The sequence below is a fragment of the Bos taurus genome, chromosome 4, assembly GCF_002263795.3.
Source record: "Bos taurus isolate L1 Dominette 01449 registration number 42190680 breed Hereford chromosome 4, ARS-UCD2.0, whole genome shotgun sequence".
Lineage (NCBI taxonomy): Eukaryota > Metazoa > Chordata > Mammalia > Artiodactyla > Bovidae > Bos > Bos taurus.
In genome coordinates, this window is record NC_037331.1 from 57019710 (window position 1) to 57042788 (window position 23079).

A 23079-nucleotide genomic window follows, 5' to 3' on the forward strand; every position below is an offset into this window, starting at 1 on the left:
TCCTGCCAGCTAGGGCTATCATCTCTCAACTCCATCCCTGCCCTTTTCTACTCCATTGCAGAGATACAAAACGTGTGCACCATGAATGCCAGACCCCATCGCTAAAGCAGGTTCTGTCAGGTACAGTCAGAGGAAGGCAGTGGTGAAAAACGGGAGGGTGAGAGGAGAGAAGCAACTGTTCATTTCCTTTTACTGGATGGGGTACTTCAACATGCAGCTTCTGTGGAGTAATATGGGTTCCACTGAACAAGAACAGAACAGTCCCAGAGGCCACTGTGGCAGTGTTTCCAGGAGTTGAGCAATGATCTCAGGCTTGTGGTCTCAGCCCAGGGTAGTAGTGCCCTGTCTTTGATAGGCACCCCAGTTTGTGTTGTGTGCCTTTGGTTATGCCCCCCTTTCCCACTTTTTTCTTCTAACTTGTTCAACATCTATATAATCAATTCCCTGCTCTATGTTTGAAATACCTAGAATACTTCCATCCTAGTGAATAATAATCAAAAGTGGTCTCAGAAAAGAGATTTCAAAGATGAAAATTTACTTAACTGATTGGGGTTAAACATAGTAGGGTCTTACTCTCAATGGAGAAGTGCCCTGGCATGCCCTGTTAGTTACTCAGATTATCAGCCTTCTTACTGAAAGTATTTTCTAAAATCAAAGCTTTGGGAAATCAAATGGAAGGTTTAATTGACTATTATGGTGGGAAAAAGTCTCCTAGGATTCTCAGGGGAGTTGGTTGCTTTTGACTGCATAGAAAAATTTTAGAAAGGAAATGATGAGTTGAGGGCTTTAAACTCTCAATTCAGGTATGGTGAGTGAAACAGAGCTCCATGTCGGTCCACTAAGATTGTCTTCCTCATGGTTGCAATTCTTCTGCAGCTGAAAGTAAGACCCCAGATTTGACTCTGAGATTTGTAGTATTACACATTAAGTTGAATTCACAGCCTCCCAAGCTTAGTGATGTAAGATAAGAATTGATTAAGTAGACATGGGATCATGAGAATTGACATGAATATACTTAGATAAACTCTGATGAATCTGAGAGTTTTAAACCTTGCAGTTTCACCCATCCTTTATTGTGGAGCCAGCCCCTCCTGTATCTCTGATGGGATTAATTTTTCGCAGCTTGAAGACTGTATAATGGCCTCTATTTTGCTAGGAAAAAAATTGAGGGAGAAGAATGGATGTATCCTGTGTGACCCACAAGTACTTCCTTTGTTGAGACATTGGGAAATGTGTCAGTGAAGGGAGCACTCAAGTCCTGGAAAAATTATGGAATTTTCCCCTATGCTCTCATAGCCTTGGAATGTTATGTGCCACTATTGAAATGGAAAGAAATGAAAGTGTTAGTAGTCTCCAGTAGTGTCCAACTCTTTGCACCCTCCATGAACTGTAGCCTGCCAGGCTCCCCTGTCCATGGAATTCTCCAGGTAAGAGTACTGAGTGGGTTGCCATTCCCTTCTCCAGGGAATCTTTCTGAGCCAGCGATTGAATCCAGATCTCCTGCATTGCAGGCAGATTCTTTACTGTCTGAGTTACCAGGGAAGCCCACTGAAATGGGCTCTCATTTAAATGGCATCATGGAATCCTTTAGAGACAGAGCCTGGGTGTCTAGGTATAATTGTCAGAGGAAAAGTGGGTACAGTTACTGTAATGGGCAGAAGAGCCACAGTGACAATCAGAATTTTGTGACCCCAGGATTGTTATCATTAAGGTGGCTAAATCCTTAAAGTACACATTTAGGGCATAGAAACTGTTGGGTCACATGACCAGAAACCTGAATTCATTCACCATCATGGAGCATCATGGTCTCTTAAATTTCTAAACCTAAGCCAGTTCACAAGTCCACAATCCTTAAATAAGGTGGGAGAGTTAGATCCCTCTGAGAATAAGCTGTTGCTATTGCTGTAAATATATACTGAAGATCTTCCCTCAGGGTATTCCCAGCAGGATCTCAGTTATTTACCAGACTGATTGAACATTATGGAAAGGGATGTCCTCAGCTCTTTTAAGGATTAGTAGACATAACCCTTACTTGAAGCTAATCTTTTGAGGGAAACAAAACACTACCATTGTTCTTGGGAAAATGAGACATTGGAAAAATGGTGAATGGATGATAAATTGATTTCCCTGCTTCCCTCTGAGTTTATCTCACTGGAGTTCCAGGGAGTCTGTGTATCCACCTTGTGGTCATTGTCCTATTTGTTCAGTGTTTGCCCTGCAGAACGCTATATTGTCTCTGACCCATAGAGTGAGGGGAATTATGGGAGGAGGCCAGGTGAAAGTCCTGGAAATGTTCTCCCGTCTAGCAGAGTAATCAAAAAGTACTGTGTCGCAGGAATTGTAGAGATTAGAGCCATCATGAAATGTGTGAGAAATTCAAAAATAGAGATTTTTTAAAATCACATCCTCATTTTACTCAGCTTCTTGGCTTGTGCAGAAGGAGAATGGGCCTTGGAAGTTGTTTTATTGTAAATTTAATCCGGTTGTGCTTCCAACTCCACTACCATTCCAGATGTGATCTTTTTTGGAGAACTAGTCATTCTAATGTCTAGTCCTCAGTATACAGCAATTGATTTTGCAAATCCTTCCCCTCCTTATATCAATCAACCAGGATTACAGGAAGCTGTTTACATTCATCTGGCATAGAAAGCACTATACTGTCAGGGTTATAAACAATCTGCTATCATAATCTAGTATACCTTGAAGTTATTTTTAAAATGAGTAAGTAAGGCAAAAAATTCATACTTTTCCCATTATTACTGTAAACTTTTAAACCAAAGATCATTTCATAGAACCAATGAGGGGTGGAAGAGGAAGGTGTTTGTTAATGCTTAAAGCAGTGTTTATTTGATGGGCTTCAGCTAGAATGATTGTTTTCTTGGGATTAAAAAGTAAAGCAAAACTAAACAAAACCAAAAACTTACACAAAGTATAATTTTAATGTGCAGAATATCTTGCTTCTTACCCTTTTTTCTTACTTGTTAGATTAAAAATCAGAGGTGGTTAACAGTTGTTTTTTTTGTTTTTTTTTTTGAGACATAGTAGACTCCTTTGCAATCTGAAGTCTGTGGATGTCACAATGTTTTCAAGTCCAATAGATTGCATAGGATTATGCAAGTCAATTAAGTTGAAATATGCTATGCTATGCTAAGTCGCTTCAGTCGTGTTCGACTCTGTGTGACCCCATAAACGGCAGCCCACCAGGCTCCCCCATCCCTGGGATTCTCCAGGCAAGAACACTGGAGTGGGTTGCCATTTCCTTCTCCAATGCATGAAAGTGAGAAGTGAAAGTGAAGCTGCTCAGTTGTGCTGACTCTTAGAGACCCCATGGACTGCAGCCTAACAGGCTCCTCCATCCATGGGATTTTCCAGGCAAGAGTACTGGAGTGCGATGCCATTGCCTTCTCTATATTCAACAAAATATTTTAAAATCTCCAGTATAGTAATATATCTATAGTAATAATAAATAAAAATTAGTATTATTAATAAATATTTCAGTTTTGGAATTAGTGATGAGTATAACAGTATTTCATCTGTGATTTCTATTGATCACAGTTAGTCTAATACTATCGTCATTTTTTGTCTGCCATCTTAACAGAGGGAAATTTAAACATTTAGTTGGATGTGAGTGAAAATAAACGTATGATTTCTTTTCCATCCAAATACACGGACCCTCCTCCCCCAATTCCCTCTGTTGAACTTTTTGGTGGATGAGGGAGGGCTACATGAATCTTACTTAAGGAACTTCTGCTCTGAATAGGTTTATATGACACAATGGCTCTGAAAAAAATGAATATTTGTTATCTTTTGAATGTATTTGCTTAGTCACATATTTTACTACAATATTTCATTTACTTTATAGAGAAATAAAATCCTCTAACATAATGGAAATAAGAGACTAAAATGAGTCTATGTGAATAAGTACTAACTTTTTGGTCAATGAATTACCACATAGTGGATTAACACCTCTAATAAATTAGATGGTGCCTCATGGACCTTTTGAAGTAAAATTATTTTAAACTTATGCTCTGTTTTCCTCTATGTTATCAACTGGTTCAAGCTCATGTACTTGCAATGCTCGCTAGACTGACTGCATAGTATATAAAATTTTTGTTTCTGAAAGATTGAGTTTCTTCAGTAATCTGCACTAATTGACTGGTGTGAAATCCTTACTAGAGTATTTACAGAAGTATTATTTGTTGTATACTGTTGGCTCACACAAATAAAACTGCAAAAAATGAAAACAATTGCATTTTGCTCATTATAGTTACAAAATAATTTCTGCATCTTTTCCTTCTTTCTCCTCATTTTCAGACCCAAATTATGACAGTTTAACTAGCATTTGAAAAATTATTATGTTTATTGGATTATTTGCAGGTGGGGCTCTGGACTTTGGTCTACAAATCAGTGGTTAATTTAATGATGCACTGGTTTATATTTAGCAAAATGAAGCATAACAAGCTCAGCTGAAAAAATGATTCTTGTTTTAACCAGTGATCTTCACACAGCTGTTTAAATACCATATTGTACTTGTTTTTTTCCTCTTTCCTTATTTAGGATGGCACATGGTACTTGCGTAATCTTTGCTTATTTTAAGCCAGCATAAAAGAATGGCTCTTGGCAAATTGGAGGCAATTTGCAAAACTAAGGGATATTCTTATGAATTCAGGCCAAGTTAAATTATTATTGAATACATCTTTTTCCCCAAAATCTCTCCTGAGACTCTTTTTCATTATAATGTTATATTTCAAAGTTTATGACAGAGGAATATTTTTTTCAATTGTTCCACGTAATTTTCTTTATTTTGTATGATGATACCATTAAAATAAGATTGGACAGGAAGAGTCCAATGTTTTAAAATTATAATGGTGCCCTTTTTGTGTTATCAATTTTATGTTTTTCTGTCTAGAAAAAACTGTGGCTCTTTGTATACAGATATAAATGATGACTCAAAACGTAGCTTAACATAGCATAACGTAGATGGAAATTCAAAAGAATTTTCTATGACTGTTTTCTTTTTCTTTTTTTCACTACTGGCTCATCCTCACTGCTTGTTGGATCCAGCCCCCAACTACTACACCACCACTAAAAATCAGTTCCTTTCCTTTGACATCTGTATGATATATACCAAATGAAGCTTTCTCATAAGATTTCCTTATTTTGTTTGCCCTTGTTTTTTATGTAACTTCCATTTTTTCATGAAATGTTTCATATTTTCCAGTGGTTCCATTTTATCACAGTATCTTGTGAAGCGGGACACTGTGCCATGTCTACATCTTATATCTGCCTTTTTATGTGAAACCCTTTGCTGCATATTTACGGACTTAAACATATGATCTTGTAGATAGTGATCACAACTGAGGTTGGAAAGACAAAGAATAGAGATACAGAACATAGTTACAACTTAGAAGGCTGTGTTGATGTGTAATTGTTCTACTTAGTAAAACAACTCAGTCCGCATTTCTGTTTCTTAGCATGTGTGGTATTGCTTAAAATGTTCAAGTATATTCTGTATATTTCTTCTGGAGTCTCTGGATATCAGATCTGATTTTGATTGGTTGTACTCTTTTTTATTTGCCGGAAAGTAAAGAATCTGCCTACAGTGCAGGAGACCCAGGTTCCATCCCTGGGTTGGGACAATCCCCTGGAGAAGGGAATGGCTACACACTTCAGTATTCTTGCCTGGAGAATTCCATGGGCAGAGGAGCTTGGCAGACTACAGTCTGTGGTTTGCAAAGAGTCAGACACAAATGAGCAGCTAATGCTTTCACTCTTCACTTGTCTTATTACTAGATTTAGATCTAACAGCTAGAAACACTGTCCCAAGAACTGATTGACCAATAAAAGTTTGTACTGCTATGGGCTTTTAAAGGAAGTTAGAAATGCAATGAGAACATGTAGGAAATAGCTGTAAAAAATGAATTTGTCAAAGAGTAAAGGTAAGCTGTGTAAATTATGAGAGTGGGTAAAACTTGAGACTTGTGACTTGATAGTTATTTTTTAAATTAATAAACAATATTATATGTATAGTTATGTTTTATGGTAATGTTCATACCGAGTTAAACTTTATATATTATCTATAGTGTGTATAATTTGAGAAGATGAATATTACTCTGGGACCTTCTATATTTTGACCTTCTGTGAGGTAGATAATCAAAGCTTTTCTTAAGTGTTTTTTCTTTTTTTTAAACAGAATATGGCATATATGAACATGTTTTGGGTAAAATTAAGGATTAAAATACTAAAGTGAATTTAGAAAGAATGGAACCAAAAATCAAAACTCAGTTACCAAAAACAAAAGTAAATGCTGATGAAATCAGAATAAAACACCAAATAGTAACACATATGATATATCTCTCAGCCAAATAAACAAATGTTTAAAAATATTAAAATCTTTAAATTGTGAGATATATCAATAAAATACTTTTTAGGGTTAGACATTATAATGTATTAAGTTTTTGTAACATAGTTTAAGATGATGAGTATATGCTATTTCTTTTCCTTTTTTGAGTTTTCCTTCTTATTCACATGTGAAAAATGGACTAAAATGATAAACTAAGAACTAAATGAAAAATGTTTTAAAAAAATACTTCTTACAGTTAATCAGTTCTTTAAATACCAGAAAAGCTCTTTTAATAATGAGTGATCAATTCCATAAACATATGTTTTGAAAGTATAATGCTAGTGTACTCTGATAATTCATACAGTTTTTCTTTTCATCTTGCTGAGGGTAGCAGGCTTATAATCCTGTTAACTTCATTTTCACTAATTCAGCCTGAGGGATGAAAGTTAGACATCAGCAAATTGGTGGGGTAAATTGGTCCAGAGCTTTGATCATTACTCCCTGAAATAAAAGATAGGAGCGGTCAACATCCAATGTGACTATTGTTTAGCACAGGGGTTCCCCAGCCTCCAGGCTCTAATGCCTGATAATCTTGAGGTGGAGCTTATGCAATAATAATAGAAATAATGTACACAATAAAATATACTCAAATCATCCCAAATTGCTCCCTCCCTTCAGTCCATGGGAAATTGTGTTCTGTGAAATCAGAGACTGCTGATTAAGAGCATGGTCCAAAAAAATAGCCAGTTGATTGTGAGTTCCACTTAACCATGAAAGACTTATAGCAGAAGGGTGATAGACTGTGCTTTGCTTGCCTTTTTCTTTCCATTTGCTTTCATGAGATTGTAGATTCTGATCTTAGCCACCTTACAACTAAATTAGTAACAGACTTTGGCAGTTAATTGTGCTTTGTCCAGTTCCCCAAAATTCACATCAAAATCACTTCAAACAACTGAGAATGCATGCATGCTAAGTCGCTTCAGTCAAGTCTGACTCTGTGTGACCCTATGAACTACAGTCTTCGAGGCTCCTCTGTCCATTGGATTCTGCAGGCAAGAGTACTGGAATGGGTTGCCATTGCCATCCTTCAGGGGGTCTTTCTGACCCAGGGATCGAACCCATGTCTCTTATGTCTTCTGCATTGGCAGGTAAGTTCTTTACCACTAGCGCCAACTTGTAGCCCAACTGAGAATAATTGGCTCTATTTTTAATCAAGATCAAGGAACAGCAAACTTGCTAGGTATCAGCTATCATTTCATTCAATAAGCATTTCTCGGTAGTCTATTATGTGATAGATATTCTGGTAGGAACACAGAGATGAATAACCCTTGGGTTTTCATTGTCTGTGTACGTAGACAATGGGGAACATGCATGCATGCATGCACACATACATGCACAAACGTGTATTGTGTACAGGGTACAGTCCTGGGTTTTGAAGGATGTGTAGGAATTCAGCACGTAGAAGAGGAAAAGGGGGCCATGTGCCATCATGTGAATTGGTGGGAGAGATGTTAAATGAATTTTAAGTAGAAGATTAATACCAATTTGTGATCTGATAGATTCTCTGAAGATGGAGTCATATGGAATATGGAGTCATATGGAATCTCTGAAGATGAAGTAACTGAAATTGCATCTGAAAATTTTAGATCAATTATTATAACTACATTTCAGTCCCTTTGCTAGTTTGGGTACAAAGATGAGTGAAGTGTATTTTTTGCCTTCTCCCAACTCTCATGTTGAATTGGGAAAGATAGATAAGGCAAAAGAAACCACAGCTCAGTGTGGTAAGTGCTGCAGTACTGTCAGAAACAAAGTTCTGTGGGGCAATTCTAGGTCACTTACCTTTTCTTTTTGTAAATTTGCTTCTCTCAATGGGTATTTTAAATGTCTTTTCATCACTGAAAATCAACATTGTTGAAGTAAAATTATATAAAATCCAATGCACCCTTTTAAAAAAAGAGGTGAAAAATATGTAAGAACATTTTTCCTGGCGAAGAATGGGTGATGTAATGTTATTCTTTGTAAGGAAGAGATTTGAATTTGGTAAGGCCCAAATTTGGCTTCCTCTGCTTAGATTTTTTATAACATTGAAAGTAGGCCTGTATTTCAGAAACAGGCCTTTTGCTTAGAAGGAAGTTTGGGGGCACCGAATTGAAGGATACTCTGTAGCAAGAATAGCAATCTCTGTAATTTTGACTGAGAGGAATAAAAGAAAAAGTTCTATTTTTTATGCTAGTTTTAAAACAGTAAAGGGAAAAATATTTTTAAAACCTGTGTCAATTATGAAAAGGCATTAGTTCTAGGAGTATCAAAGGAATCAACAATAGAACACTTACAGGTTTTCCAAATCATTAGTTAGGCTGAAGATTAAATGTAGTATTTGTCCATATATGCCATCCCTGTAATTGAGTTACACTCCAGAGATCAGCTTTGCCACATTATTTTATCAGAAGAGCCCATCATTATAGCACCTGTAGCCTCTTCTCTGAATTAAAGAAGAAAAAACTCCATCCCAGTATCATCAATATGATTCCCTATAGAAAAATGAGAAGATTTTAAATCCTTCTGAAAATGTGTTCATGCTAATGCCAGTCAAGTCAGACCTGTGCCAGAATTTTTAAATGATTGTTTCTTATTCAAATTATAGACATGCACTTTGGAAAATTTTGGAATGTTAAATAAAATGAAGAAGAAAAAGAAAAGAGTCATTACACGCATTTTGATCTAAGTCAGTTTCATTAATTAAACAAGAATATCAATCTGTGAAAATTGTCATACTCCTTTATTATACTTGATGATATTTAGCGATCTATATGCCTGAAATTTTTGATACTTGTAGAAGGTATCTACTATCCTCTTTCCTATCTTAGTCTTTCTTTCACCACTTTTCCCTAGAAGCTGCTTCATAAATTCTCAAGTACCTTTTGTATAAAACACTGCAGGTAGACACCAATGGAATGGAGACCTCATCCAGGGTAGTGGCAGTCTCAGGAGGCTGTTGTTTCAAGGACTTAGTTCTCAGCTTTTTCCTGAAAGTTGATGCTTCAGTGTCTGCAAGTTCGTCAGTCTTTATGAGCTATACCCACCGAATAAATTAATAAATATGCATTTAATAATTTTACAATTAATTTGTCACTCTAACCCTAAGGAAGTGAGTATTTTAAAGACCTGAAATTCCTTTATACTGTTCTAAGTTGCTGACAAAATACCAATTCTTTTCCAATAACCTGTCCCTCTTCTTTATTTAATCATACTCTGATTTTTTTTCCATAACCAAATTTCCACTCCCCTTTTCACCCACCTTGCCACCCTCTGGAGACCCCATTTCATAGCACAACCAAAGAAAACAACCTCCCACAGTAGAACGATTTTTTTTTTTTCCTGTATTCTTACAGTTGTCATGGAGCTCTTCTCTTCTACTTCCTTTCACAGCCAACATCTGCAATATGGAGCCACCTTCCTCAATAGAAGACTCTCTCTTAGTCATACTTTCAAACTCTTATTTCTGGGGCTTTCCTTTTATGGATGTCATGTAGATCATTGTTCTTAGATTACTTTTTTGTTTTAAAGGAAAAATAGGAAGGGTCATGTTTAAGCTTTTTTATATGGTCCTTCTCTCATGCTTTTTAAAGTTACATGTGCATTATTTTGATTTTGGATATTGATGGCCAGATAGTTTGTTCTGTTTCCTGATCTTTTTTCTGAAAATATACATATATCCTATATTTATTATAATGTAAAATATTGAATAAAGTATACATTTAAAATTTATACATCTATGCACACACATATGTGTGTGTGTGTATGTATATATGCATGTGTGTATGTATATAAAGGTATATGTATTTTGGCTCACAATATGCAAATGACTGAACATTACCTTTTGATTCTTCCCAGTTTATTCTCAGGGCCTTAATTTCCTTCCCATTTGTGGCACAATATGTCCTCTGTCCATGGAATTCTCCAGGCAAGGCTACTGGAGTGGGTTGTCATTCTCTTCTCCAGAGTGTTTTTCTCTTTCTCCACCCTACCACCCGAGTATATTTTTGCTTTGGAAAAAGCTATCTCCATAAATACTGTGGCATTTATTTTCTGTAATAGCTTTAGCTGCACATTTTATTTGGTCATTGATTTCTCATCATATGACAGAAATGGCAAGGCTAGCATTTCAGGAGAGCTCCTCTCCTGTTAACAATATCTTCATCCTCTCATTAGTTTAATTCATGATAATATCCAGACAAGCTTTGACCATTAAATCCTTTTAGGCAGCAGAGCTTCCCAAAGGCCATTCTTTGTTTTTGAATAATAAGTTTCTTCAATTCATTTTAATGTATGAAGTTAATACTGTATGGGAATTCATTTTCTTCCTGATGCAATAAACTTTCCATTAATGTCTGAGGTTAACTTTTAAGTTTTTTTTTTTTTCTTCCTTACATAGCTGCTGATTAGAGTATCCAACAGAATGTTTTATTCTCTTCTGACTAAATCTCTTTTGGGGGAGATTGTGGTTTTTATAGCTGTTCCCTCAACCCTGTTCCTTCTCTCACACCTTTTTCTTTTATTGCATGGATAATGATGAGGCTTCATCAAAAGCCATTTGTGAAGAACCCTTGGGAAGGTGCTGAGATTGCTTTATTGTGTGTGTTTCTTTTTTAAAAAAAATTCTCAAATTTGAGAAGCCCATATCTTTGGGAAGCTTAATATTCAAAAACTGTCTACCCAGATGTGAAAGATTGCCTCTGTTATGCCGTTACTATTTCTGACAAAGGGATCAGGTATAGTTGTAAGGAACAGGAGATTCAAACGTAAGTTATTTCTTCCCCAAATTAGAAAGGAGTGTCATAGAATAAAATACAGGATATCCTAACTTTGCATAGTCACAATCATAGAATTGAAATCCCCAAGCACTTTCTAGAGATAAGGAAAGACATTGCAGAAATAAATAATAGATATTGGCTGCTTCCAAACAGTGAGTGTGTGCAAGTACATAGAGATTTGCTTTACAAGGCTGAGCTTTTTAATTTTTTCAGCCAGAGATTCTTTGCTGTGAATCTGTCATTTCTGTTGAAGGAATGATTGAGGACATAGTCATACGTGAAGCTGATAATATTTACAGAAGTAATTTATAAGTAGTAAATGTTTTAATCAGATTTCTATAGTTTGCTTAAGGGAAAAAAAGCAGTACTTTGAGGATGCTGAGTAAGGAGCAGAGCAAGGCAATCAAAGCAGAAAATGTTTACTTAGAAATGCATTTGGGCTTTTTAAAGTTTATGTCTGGTCTCAAATTTTGAAACTGGTTTCAAAAGTTGAATTGTTTCAGATTTCCAATTGATGTTTATATAGGGGCATCTTTAGAAGACAGTATAGTCAGCTCTCTTAAGGTTGTTAAGATCCAATTAAGTTTGAGGGGGAAATTTAGTGAATGCTTTATCTGGGGTTTAGGTCACTGGAGTCGAGTGAAAAGCTAGAAATGTGGCAGCCCTGTAATTATCTCACAAGTGAGTCACACTGAAGAACTTCTCTTAAAATTGGTTCTGTGTCATACCCTTTCCTGAGATAGCAATATTTTTCCTTGAAACTAGAACTACAAGTAATCAAATAAAAGGTGCTAAGTAATAAAGATTTTGGCAATTGTCATAATCTCTATCAGAGAAGCCAAACAGGAAAAAAAAAAAAAAAACAGTCTTTTAATTCACCTCTTTTTTTAGTATGATGACTAAGCACATAAACCGCCTGAGCTGAATCCTTGCACTGCCGTTTCAAACCAAGGGTAACCTCGGTTAGATAGTCAGTGTGTCTGTGCCTTAGTTTTCTCACTTATAAAATGAGGACAATAATAAAACCTTTTAGGATGTTGTCAGAACTGAATGAACATATGTACATATGGCTTTTTAAGGGAGATGATAAGTTAAGAACTGATGACCAAAAAAAATATTATGAAAATTTGGGAAAGAGCATTCTGGTAAAGTTTCTAAGATGTACTCAGAAAACAAGAGCAGACTGATGGTGGAAATGAATAGCAGCCTGGGCATGAGCAATATAAGGTACAAAGTGAAAAGCTGTATGGGATCTGGTTTTGTAAGGTTCTGTGAGTCTGGATAAGGACTTAGGATATCATTTTTCTGTGCAACAGGGAGCTCTTGGAAACTTGGTTTTTAAGTACATGACTGGCATGACCTATTTTTTTTATAGCTATTTTCATTAAGGCTTACTATAATCAGAACAGTGACACATAACTAAGTGGTACTGAATATGGACCCAAGAAAAAGACCTGCAGAGAATTTTGACAAGTTGAACTTAACAAAAGGGCAAAAGCAATTCAATGGGGGAAGGATAACCATTTCAGCAAATGGTGATGGAGCAACTGGGCATTCACAGATAAAATAATGAAATTGACGTGAAACTCTTAATGTAAATAAAATTAACTCCAAAAGAATCATTTGCACTTAAATGCAAAACATAAAAGTAAAAGAGTTTTAGAAAAAATGAATTAACAGGATGAGATTTTTAGGATCTAGGGCTAGGTAAATAGACTATATTACCAAAAGCACAATCCACAGAAGGAAAAGTCAATAAATTTGATCTCATTTGTTCTGTGAAAGACCTGCGTAAGAGAATGAAAAGATAAGTTACAGACTAGGAGAAAATATTTACAAGAGACTTACCTGACAAAAAAACTAGTGTCTAAAATATGTAAATAACTCGAAATGTAGCTTATAAAGCACGCAGTCCAATTAGGAAATGGGCAAAAAACTTGAAGAAACATTTCATCACAGAGCAAATAAATACTTGAAAAGAGGTGCTTGTCTCTAATGGCATCATTTTCTATTAGGGAAAAGTAAATTATTGATAAAACCACAGTAAGTTAATACTGCACACCTGTCACAATGACTGAAGTACAAAAGAACACCAAATACCACCGAGGATGTGAGGAAACTGCCTCCCTCACATGTTGCTGGGGAGGATATAAACTGTTACAGCCACTCTGAAAACAGTGCAGTGTTTCTTATGACTGTAACAGCAGTTACTGTATGACCCAGAAAAAGCACTCTTAGACATTTATCCCAGGGAAAATGACAACTTATGTTCATACAGAAACCGGTACTTGAATGTCCCAGCCCAAACTGGAGATAGTCCAGGTGTCCCTCAAAGGTGAAGTGTTACATGGTGACACACGTGTACCATGGAATCCTATTCAGCACCAAAAATGAATGATACATGAGACACCTGGGCTGAGTCTTGAGGCAGTTATTCTGAGTGAAAGAAACCAATCCCCAAAGGTCACATATCGAATGATTCCATTTATAGAACAGTCTTGAAAATACAGTTTAGGACGTGGAGAACATTTATGGTTGCCAGGGGTCAGTACCAGGGGTTAGGGGTAGGAAGAGGAAGGAGGAGATTATGCCTATGAATGGATAACAGGAGGGATCCATGTAGCGGTGGAATCCTGCTATATCTTGTCTGTATCACTGTGAGCTTCTTGGCTATGAATTTGAGCTACAGTTTTTTTTTTTTTTTAATTTAAAAAAAATTTGTGTATTTTTTATTTTTTTTTTAATTTTATTTTTAAACTTTACATAATTGTATTAGTTTTGCCAAATATCAAAATGAATCTGCCACAGGTATACATGTGTTCTCCATCCTGAATCCTCCTCCCTCCTCCCTCCCCATACCATCCCTCTGGGTCGTCCCAGTGCACTAGCCCCAAGCGTCCAGTATCGTGCATCGAACCTGGACTGGCATCTCGTTTCATACATGATATTTTACATGTTTCAATGCCATTCTCCCAAATCTTCCCACCCTCTCCCTCTCCCATAGAGTCCATAAGACTGTTCTATACATCAGTGTCTCTTTTGCTGTCTTGTACACAGGGTTATTGTTACCATCTTTCTAAATTCCATATATATGCGTTAGTATACTGTATTGGTGTTTTTCCTTCTGGCTTACTTCACTCTGTATAATAGGATCCAGTTTCATCCACCTCATTAGAACTGATTCAAATGTTTTCTTTTTAATGGCTGAGTAATACTCCATTGTATATATGTACCACTGCTTTCTTATCCATTCATCTGCTGATGGACATCTAGGTTGCTTCCATGTCCTGGCTATTATAAACAGTGCTGCGATGAACATTGGGGTACACGTGTCTCTTTCCCTTCTGGTTTCCTCAGTGTGTATGCCCAGCAGTGGGATTGCTGGATCATAAGGCAGTTCTATTTCCAGTTTTTTAAGGGATCTCCACACTGTTCTCCATAGTGGCTGTACTAGTTTGCATTCCCACCAACAGTGTAAGAGGGTTCCCTTTTCACCACACCCTCTCCAGCATTTATTATTTGTAGACTTTTGGATCGCAGCCATTCTGACTGGTGTGAAATGGTACCTCATAGTGGTTTTGATTTGCATTTCTCTGATAATGAGTGATGTTGAGCATCTTTTCATGTGTTTGTTAGCCATCTGTATGTCTTCTTTGGAGAAATGTCTATTTAGTTCTTTGGCCCATTTTTTGATTGGGTCATTTATTTTTCTGGAGTTGAGCTGTAGGAGTTGCTTGTATATTTTTGAGATTAGTTGTTTGTCAGTTGCTTCATTTGCTATTATTTTCTCCCATTCTGAAGGCTGTCTTTTCACCTTGCTAATAAGTGCTTCCCTAGTGGCTCAGACAGTTAAGTGTCTACCTGCAATGCAGGAGACTTGCGTTCGACCCCTGGAAGAGGAAATGACAACCCACTCCAGCATCCTTGCCTGGAGAATTCCATGGACAGAGGAGCCTGGAGGGCTGTAGTCCACTGAGTCACAAAGAGGCAAACACCACTGAGTGACTAATACTTTTACTTTCACTTCTGCAAGATATTACCACGGAGAGAAACTGGACAGAGGGTACATGGCATCTATCTGTATTATTTCTTACAACTGCATATAAATCTACAGTTGTTTCAAAATAAGTTTAATTAAAGAAAAACCCCATTATTTCAGCTGATCACTAGAGAATGTATGGCCCATTATTCTGATTTAACTGCTCAGAAACAAGATATTTGTTATTATGATTTAACTGCTCTTCTGATTTAACTGCTCAGAAACAGGATATTTGTCTTGTACTTTTAGGAAGGCTTTCAGGTGATGCTATATGCAAACAGGATGCTGGAGCTCTGCACAGCTGTACATTAATCTCCCTGGGCTTTGCATGCAGGCTGTTACTCATGCCTTCTTTAGGTTGTGATACCTACAATTTGACTTTATATGTCTAGGACCTGATCTTGGGGGACCTGTGTCACTCTCTCAGCTGAGACCACCATCTAAGAATACGTAAGATGCACATATATATGTATCTACACATATCTTACTATTTTACTCTTCAAAGTACACTTTACTGTTTTTTCCAGGGTCCATTCAGCTTTTATTTCAGACACCTGAACACCTGTTGAGGTCCTTTCATAGCTTGTAGTTACTGTAATTTTGTCAGCAAGGATGCCAGAACTGCTTATTCATACCTGCAGATTGCTCTTCATCCTTTTGTTGCCACTTCTCTTGAATATGGGCCCTGGCTGGCAGTAAAATCCTGTGTGTAAACACAACTCATGCAAGTCTTTTTGCATGGTAGTTGTAGGAATCTATTTAAAAACAATAACAGCATCTGATTCAAATTTGGAGTTCCTCTTTTGAGTGCCTGCTGCTTATGATCAGAAACCACAGTAAACTTACTTTATAAGTTTTATGCTTTTTCATGAGAACCACTTTATTTTGTCTTTTTACAGTAATAGAAGCATACATTTCATTTTTCTTTGCTTCAACTACGCTTTTAAAGAATATTCTGGTGAAATCCCACTGTTAGTAGTTTCTATTTGCTCCTGGACTTGCCAGACTCTTGATTTTATATTGGCCACTTAATTCTCTGTTGCATTCTGAAGATTATTTTTTTGATGTGGAGTTCAGAATGCTTAGCACTTAGTAGGTATACAGTGATTGTTATTAAATAAGATTGACAACTACTTAAGGGTTACTGCTGTGTATCAGCACTTCAGCACTGTAGACAGTTGTCTGCATATAGCTTTCAATTTTGTGGTGAGATACATAAATATAGAAAATGATCAGTGGGACAGAGCTGAGAACCTGCAAATAGACCCACACCAATATGTCCAACTAATTTTTTTTAATAGACTTTATTTTCCAGTACAGGTTTAGATTCACAACAAAATTGAGCAGAAAGAAGAGAGAATACCGAAACGTTTTCTCCTTCCCTCCCTGGCCCCCAAAGCCTCCCCTGCTGTTAACATCCCCTACCAGAGTGGTACATGTTACAGTCAGTGAAGCCACCCTGACACATTGTTATCACACAAGTCCAGAGTTTACCTTACAGTTTGGTGTTGGGGTTTTAGATTCTATGGATTTTGACAAATGTATGATGATGTTTCTACCACTACAGTATCATACAGAACAGTTTCTCTGCCCTACAATCTCTTTGCTATGCTTGTTCATTTCTCTCTCCCCACAACTACTCACAAATACTTACCGTTTTACATCTTCATATTTAAACCTTTTCCAAAATGTTATACAGGTGGTATCATAAAATATGTAGCTTTTCAAATTGGTTTCTTTCACTTACTAATATGCTTATGAGTTTCCTCCATATCTTTTCATGGCTTGATAGTTCATATTCCATTGTATGGATGTACAGATTATTTCCACACTTACCTATTGAAAGATACCTTGCTTGCTTCCAAGCTTTGGCGATTATGAATAAAGATGCTCTAAAACTTGTTAGAACATTTCACTTGTTGAACATGATGGAAACTCTTTCAAACTTACTTGGCACTTGGGTGTGTATGTGTGTGTTTGTATTGAATTGTACACTAGCCTGATGCCTTCTATTTCTTCTTTGTCTTTCATCTTCTTGATAAAGTCTCACTGTCATTATTAGCGACCTGATGTTTATGGCTCTGGTAATTCAGGACAAACAATGGAAATCTGTAGACTGTTCCTTTAATCAAGTATGGTCCAAATAATTTTCCCTTTTGATTGTATTTGTTCCCCTTTTTCCTTTAAGTGTATAGAATTTGTTTGCTCATGGCAATTCTTGTTATTGCTCAGTGCATAGCCTCTATTTTATTTTAATTACTTTTTTCTATTGCCTGCATTCCTGACATTCCACTGTAAGTATCCATGTATTTAGTGGTTGTCCTTATAATTTGCTCTCCTTCAGCTTATTTTGATATATATGTATCCTTGAAAAAGGATTATGCTGTTTTTGTTTCATTGTATTTACTTATTGTTAACAAACACATAGCACTTTTAATATTTCAGATACCATTTTAATCTTTTTCAAACACGAATTTATTTAATGTTTACAATAACCCTGTAAGTTAGATATTTTTATCCCTGTTGTCACAAAAGGCTAAGTAATACCCCACGGGTACATACCCCACATGTGTGGGGTCAGGGCTTCAGCTCGGCTCATCCAGCTCTGGAGTTCACACCTTTAGCCGCTGCAGCGACCCACCCCTCTCGGCATACAAGGTGCTCTGCTGTAAACCTCACTTGGTTCTTTCCGTGTTGCCATTTATACTTCAAATTCATGACCTTTAATTGCTACTTGATGTACTGTTATGAGCATATACTACATTTTAAACATCAAGTTTTTTGAGGTAATATACACTGTGTGATAAGTTCACTTAAAATACATAGTTAACTGAGTTTAAACACATGAATATATCCCTGTAACCAACACCACAATCAATACATACATTTCCTTCACCCCCAGAGATACCCTGCACCCCTTCCCACTCAGTCCTACCCATGGCCCAAGAAAACGTTTATCTTTGTGTCACAACACATGCATTTTTCCTGTATTGCATTTTTATAGATGGAGTCCTATTATACATGCAGTTTGCTTTTGGCTTTTGTTGTTATTCAGCATGTTTTGAGATTCATTCTTACTGTTGCTTGAGTTGGCAGTTCACTTTTTTATCATGGTGTAGTTTTATATTGAATAGATACACCATTATTTGTGTATCTGTTCATCTGTTGATGGACATTCAGGTTTATTCCAGTTTTTGGCAAGAATGAGTAAAGCTGGCACGGAACTGTATGCATACCTCTTTGTAGTAATATATGTTTTCATTTCTCTTAGGCAAATACCTAGGAATGAACTTTCTGGGTCTTGTGATAGGTATATATTTAACATTATAAAAAATTGTTAAAATGTTTTACAAAGGTTTTGTGTCGTTTTGCACTTTTGCTAGTAATGAGTAAGAATTCAGCTTCCTTTACATCCTTGACAACTCTTGGAATTATCGCCTTTTTCAGCTTTTTATTTTGAAATAGTTATAGAGTTATAATTGCAAAAATAACACAGGAGGTCCTTTGTATGCCAGCTTTACATAAACTACTTTCTGTGTAATTTCTGTGTATTTCTATGGGATTTTTATATGGTTAGATTCATGTAGTTACCACTGTACTCAAGGTACAGAACTATCTCATTACTGCTAAGATTTTTCACGCTGGTTTGTTAGAGTCACACATATCCTCTTTTCCTCCCTTCCTCCATCTCTTCTCACTCCCTTTGTGAAATCATGCAGAAAAAAACTAACCTATTATCCATTCCTATAGATTTTCATGAATACTATATAACTGTAAATGTAATAATAGAGGCTTCTCAGGTGGCTCTCGTGGAAAGGAATCTGCCTGCCAATGCAGGAGATATAAAAGAAGCGGGTTCAATCCCTGGGTTGGGAAGATCCCCTGGAGTAGGAAATGGCAATCCACTCCAGTATTCTTGCCTGGAGCATCCCATGGACAGAGGAGTCTGGTGGGCTATAATCCATAGGGTCACAAAGAGTCAGACACAACTGAAGTGACTTAGCATGTAATAATATACTTACAGTCCCATCAGATTAGCTGGTTCTACTCAACACAATTCCTTTAATATCTACCTATGGTATTGACTTGTATGTATCAATAGTTATTTTCGTTTTCATTACTGAGTGATACAGATATAATGATTTACCTGTTGAAAGACATTTGAATTGTTGCCACTTTTTGGCTTTGGCAAAAAAAACAAAACAAAAAAAAAACGCTATGAACTAATGTGTATGTGCTTTATGTGGACATAAGTTTTCATTTCTCTAGGATAAATGCCCAGTAGTATATGTTAAGTTGTTGCTTTTGTTATTTTTTTAAGAAACTACCAGACTATATTTCAGAGTGGTTGTACCATTTTACAGTCCTACCAGCACCAGGAAGGTATGATTTGTCCAGTTTCTCCACATCCTTGCCAACATTTGCTATTGACATTATTGTTTATTTTAGCCATTGTAATCATTAAGTAATACTACATCATTTAGTTTTTAATTTACATTTCCTTAATGGCTAGTGGTATTGAACATTTTTTTCATGTACTTAACTTGCCATCTGTATATCCTCTCTGGTGAAATGTACAGTTTTACCAGTTTTTAATTTTAAGCCATTCTAGTGGAGTGTATTGGCATCTCACTGTGGTTGTAATTTTTGTTTTCCTGATAAATTATAATGTTGAGCATCATTTCATATGTGTATTGGTCATCTTATGTCTTGTTTAGTGAAGTGTCTCTTTAGATTTGTTTTGCTGTTTTTTAAGTTGGCTTATCTGTTTTAGAGTTACAAGAATTCTTTATTTCTGGATACCAGTGCTTTGTCAGATACATGTGTTGCAAATATTTTCTATCATTGTGTGGCTCACCTTTTTCATTTTTAAAATTTCTTTTGAGAAGTAGAAGTTTTAAATTTTGATTTGTCCATTTTTTCTTATTAGTGTTTTTTTACATCCTTTCTAACAAATCTTTGCTTACTCAAAGGTCATGAAAGTTTTCTCCTGGGAATTTTATAGTTGTAGGTTTTACATTTAGGTCTAAGTCCTGTTTGGCAGTTAATTTTTGTTCATGTGCCATATTTGTATTATTCTATCCCCTATTATTTGTTGCTTAGGCTTACTAGCATAAAAAAACATTGACAACACACTGTCTTATATGGCTCCTTGTGACTATGTATAAAAGTATCTCTGAATGGTAAGGTGTATATATATGTGAATCAAATACATACACACACGCGCGCACACATATCAAGTGTATGCAAATTGATATCCAGAATGGTTGCACAAGTTTATCTTCCCATCAGCATGGTGGGAGAGTCCCTGTTTTCTTTATTTTGACTTGTGAATAGCTACAAGATTTTTCCTTCACTTGTTTCTGAACTCAGATTTCATATTATGTGCTTCTCAGCATGCTTCCTGATGACAATCTGTGACTATGTTCTAATTCACTTATTCTAATCTTTTGTGGAGGGAAAGGGTGAACCAGTACTCTTTCCTGGCCTAGGTTGTGTCCGAATTATGACTACACAGGTTGAGAGTGAAGGCCTTAGGTTCTGTACCATTATTAGTTCAGTGCATAGGTGTTGTGATAGATTTTTTGCCAACTTGACCACTCTTTCATCTCCTTTTTGGTTCTCACCTTTTGTCCTTATTTTTCATGATCTTGAATTGGTGACCTCAGGTATATGAGATATTAATATATATAATTAAGTGCCAAATTGTGTGAAAATAATTTTTGATGTAGTTATGAAGGCTCTAGAGTTTAAGGTGAAAATATTTATGAGCAGATGGTGATGTGAGCAATAACTTCAGTACCTCAACATGGGTCATATCTTAAAAGTCTCTTATGTAAAGGAGAAAGCCATCATGTTAAAAATATGCTGGGAAAAGCTGTAATATGCACCTGGAAACTTTATGTATTATAAGAAAAACCTGTATTGAACAGATGTTTAGAGTCTTAAGGATGCCAGTATAAACCAGTTAAATTTACATAATTATTTTATGGGCTAAAATATTAGTTGTTTTCTCACTGATGGAAAAGTTCATTTACTGCTACACAACACTTAGCTGGAGTAAGAAATACCTGGACTAACATTTAACCTGAAATACTGACTGAGAAAATTACATGTAAAAGTGAAAGATTTCTTTTTTTAGTTTTCTCAGCCAAGTTCTTTCAGTACTAATATTAGTTTCGAATTATATTTATAGAAACTGTCACTTGCATTAAATGTTGCTTGCATCTGGTGAGTGTTATTTCACAGTATCAGCAATTTAGTTGGAATCTGTCCTTGCCAGTTTTGGTGTCAAAACTGGAAAATATTGAGAAATCTTTGAGTACCTTTGACAAGGTCTTGATATTTCTTTCCTGTGAATGAAGCATATATTTTTTTTTCCTCCTACTGCTCTGGTAGTTTTGTGTTTAAATTATGTAAATATTGGGAAAAAAGGGAAAAATCACAGCATAGATATTATTTGCTTATATAAATAGCTTTATGTGTGAGTTCAAACTGTTCTGCCTTGTTTAAAAAAATGTCTATCACTGAACATATTTTTCCACACCATGTTTGATAGACAAATTTTAGTTTGTTTCTAAAGCCATATATGATGCCTTCTGGGTTGCTCGGGACAGTTCAGGTTTATGCCTGTGTTCCAGATGTAATTATTGATAGCATGTTCTATCACATCCTATTAAACGACATGCTGGTCATGACCTACTAATTTGATTTCATGACCAGAACTGTATTGGGTTGAGATTTGTATCTGGATTCAGATATTCTCCAGTATTAGCTTTAGCTATGTCATCCTGACTCACCTCCTTTAAACTTCCATTTCTGCATCCATCTCTGGTAAGGATATTGTGAGGATTAAAAAGATAATTTCTATAAAGCACTTCCTATCATGTCTGGTGAATGGAAGAACTTACTGTGTGCTAGTTATTCTCATTACTTATACCATAAACATGGTTTTCCTCTTCTAAAATTATATTACACAGAATATAATTGATTAAAAGTTTTTTCCACATTATTGTGAGACCTTTCAAAATTAGAGATAAAACTGTATTCTTGTCAATCAGCAGTTTTAAAGCATATCCAGAAATGCCTGGAGAAACAGTAGTTAAGTTGTTATACGACACCTATAAGAGAGAAAAATCTTTGGCTTTTCAGCTGAGTTGAGTTCCCCACGAAGAAGCCAAATGTAAGGGATGTCATTACTGAAAATGCATTATTTTGATATTTCTTGCCCTATCCTGCTTACTATTCACTTATATTTTTAAAAACATTGAAACACTTTCATCTTGTTTTGCATTTAAAATAACATGTAGCCTCTTGATGTTGAAGCATTGATGCCCTTTTGAAATATTAGAATCAAAAATTATTTTGGTAAAGTCAAAGCATCAATATTTTGATAATCACTAAATCAATGTAATCGACTTTATTTATAAAATGAGATGTTAAATTTGTATCTGCACAGCCTTTGAGCTAATACTCAATAATGACTGAGGTAAGTAGTCTGATTCAGATGTTTGGCTCCTCAGTTAATTTTGCCGTGTCAGATTACTGTTTTCTGAATTTCCCTATGTTTCTAACCTATGTATTGTTGTCTGCATTCTACGTCTCATTACTGTTGTCCTGCCTGAAAAGCAGGACATGGTGAGGTGTATATGGAGAGTTAAGCCCTTTGACTTGTTAGTTTGATTAGCCTTGCATCCTCCACATTGAGTTTCATTCTGAGGAGGAATGAGTCCTCTTGACTTTGGCCATTGTGCTGTGAAAGTAGCTCACAAGGATTTGGATGGTTGTTTAACAAAGGTAAAAAATACATGTCAGTGTTAAGGCAAAGTACTTCTTATTCTATCATATAATTTTTCTTTTTTTTTCTGGCCATGAGACAT

The 23079-nt window shown here is 36.0% G+C and overlaps 1 protein-coding gene across 5 annotated transcripts in view; it reads left to right on the top strand.

Moving 5' to 3' along the window:
- The window catches only part of IMMP2L (inner mitochondrial membrane peptidase subunit 2), a 961484-nt gene that overhangs the window by 258499 nt on the left and 679906 nt on the right, over positions 1-23079 (top strand). Inside the window, exon 5 of one of the 5 annotated variants that reach the window (XM_024991061.2) lies at positions 1-23079. This exon is cut by the window's left edge and continues 22307 nt beyond it; it is cut by the window's right edge and continues 32761 nt beyond it. The exons of the other annotated variants lie outside the window; for them this stretch is intronic. The gene's annotated coding sequence lies outside the window, so the exon portion shown is untranslated. 5 annotated transcript variants of the gene reach the window in all.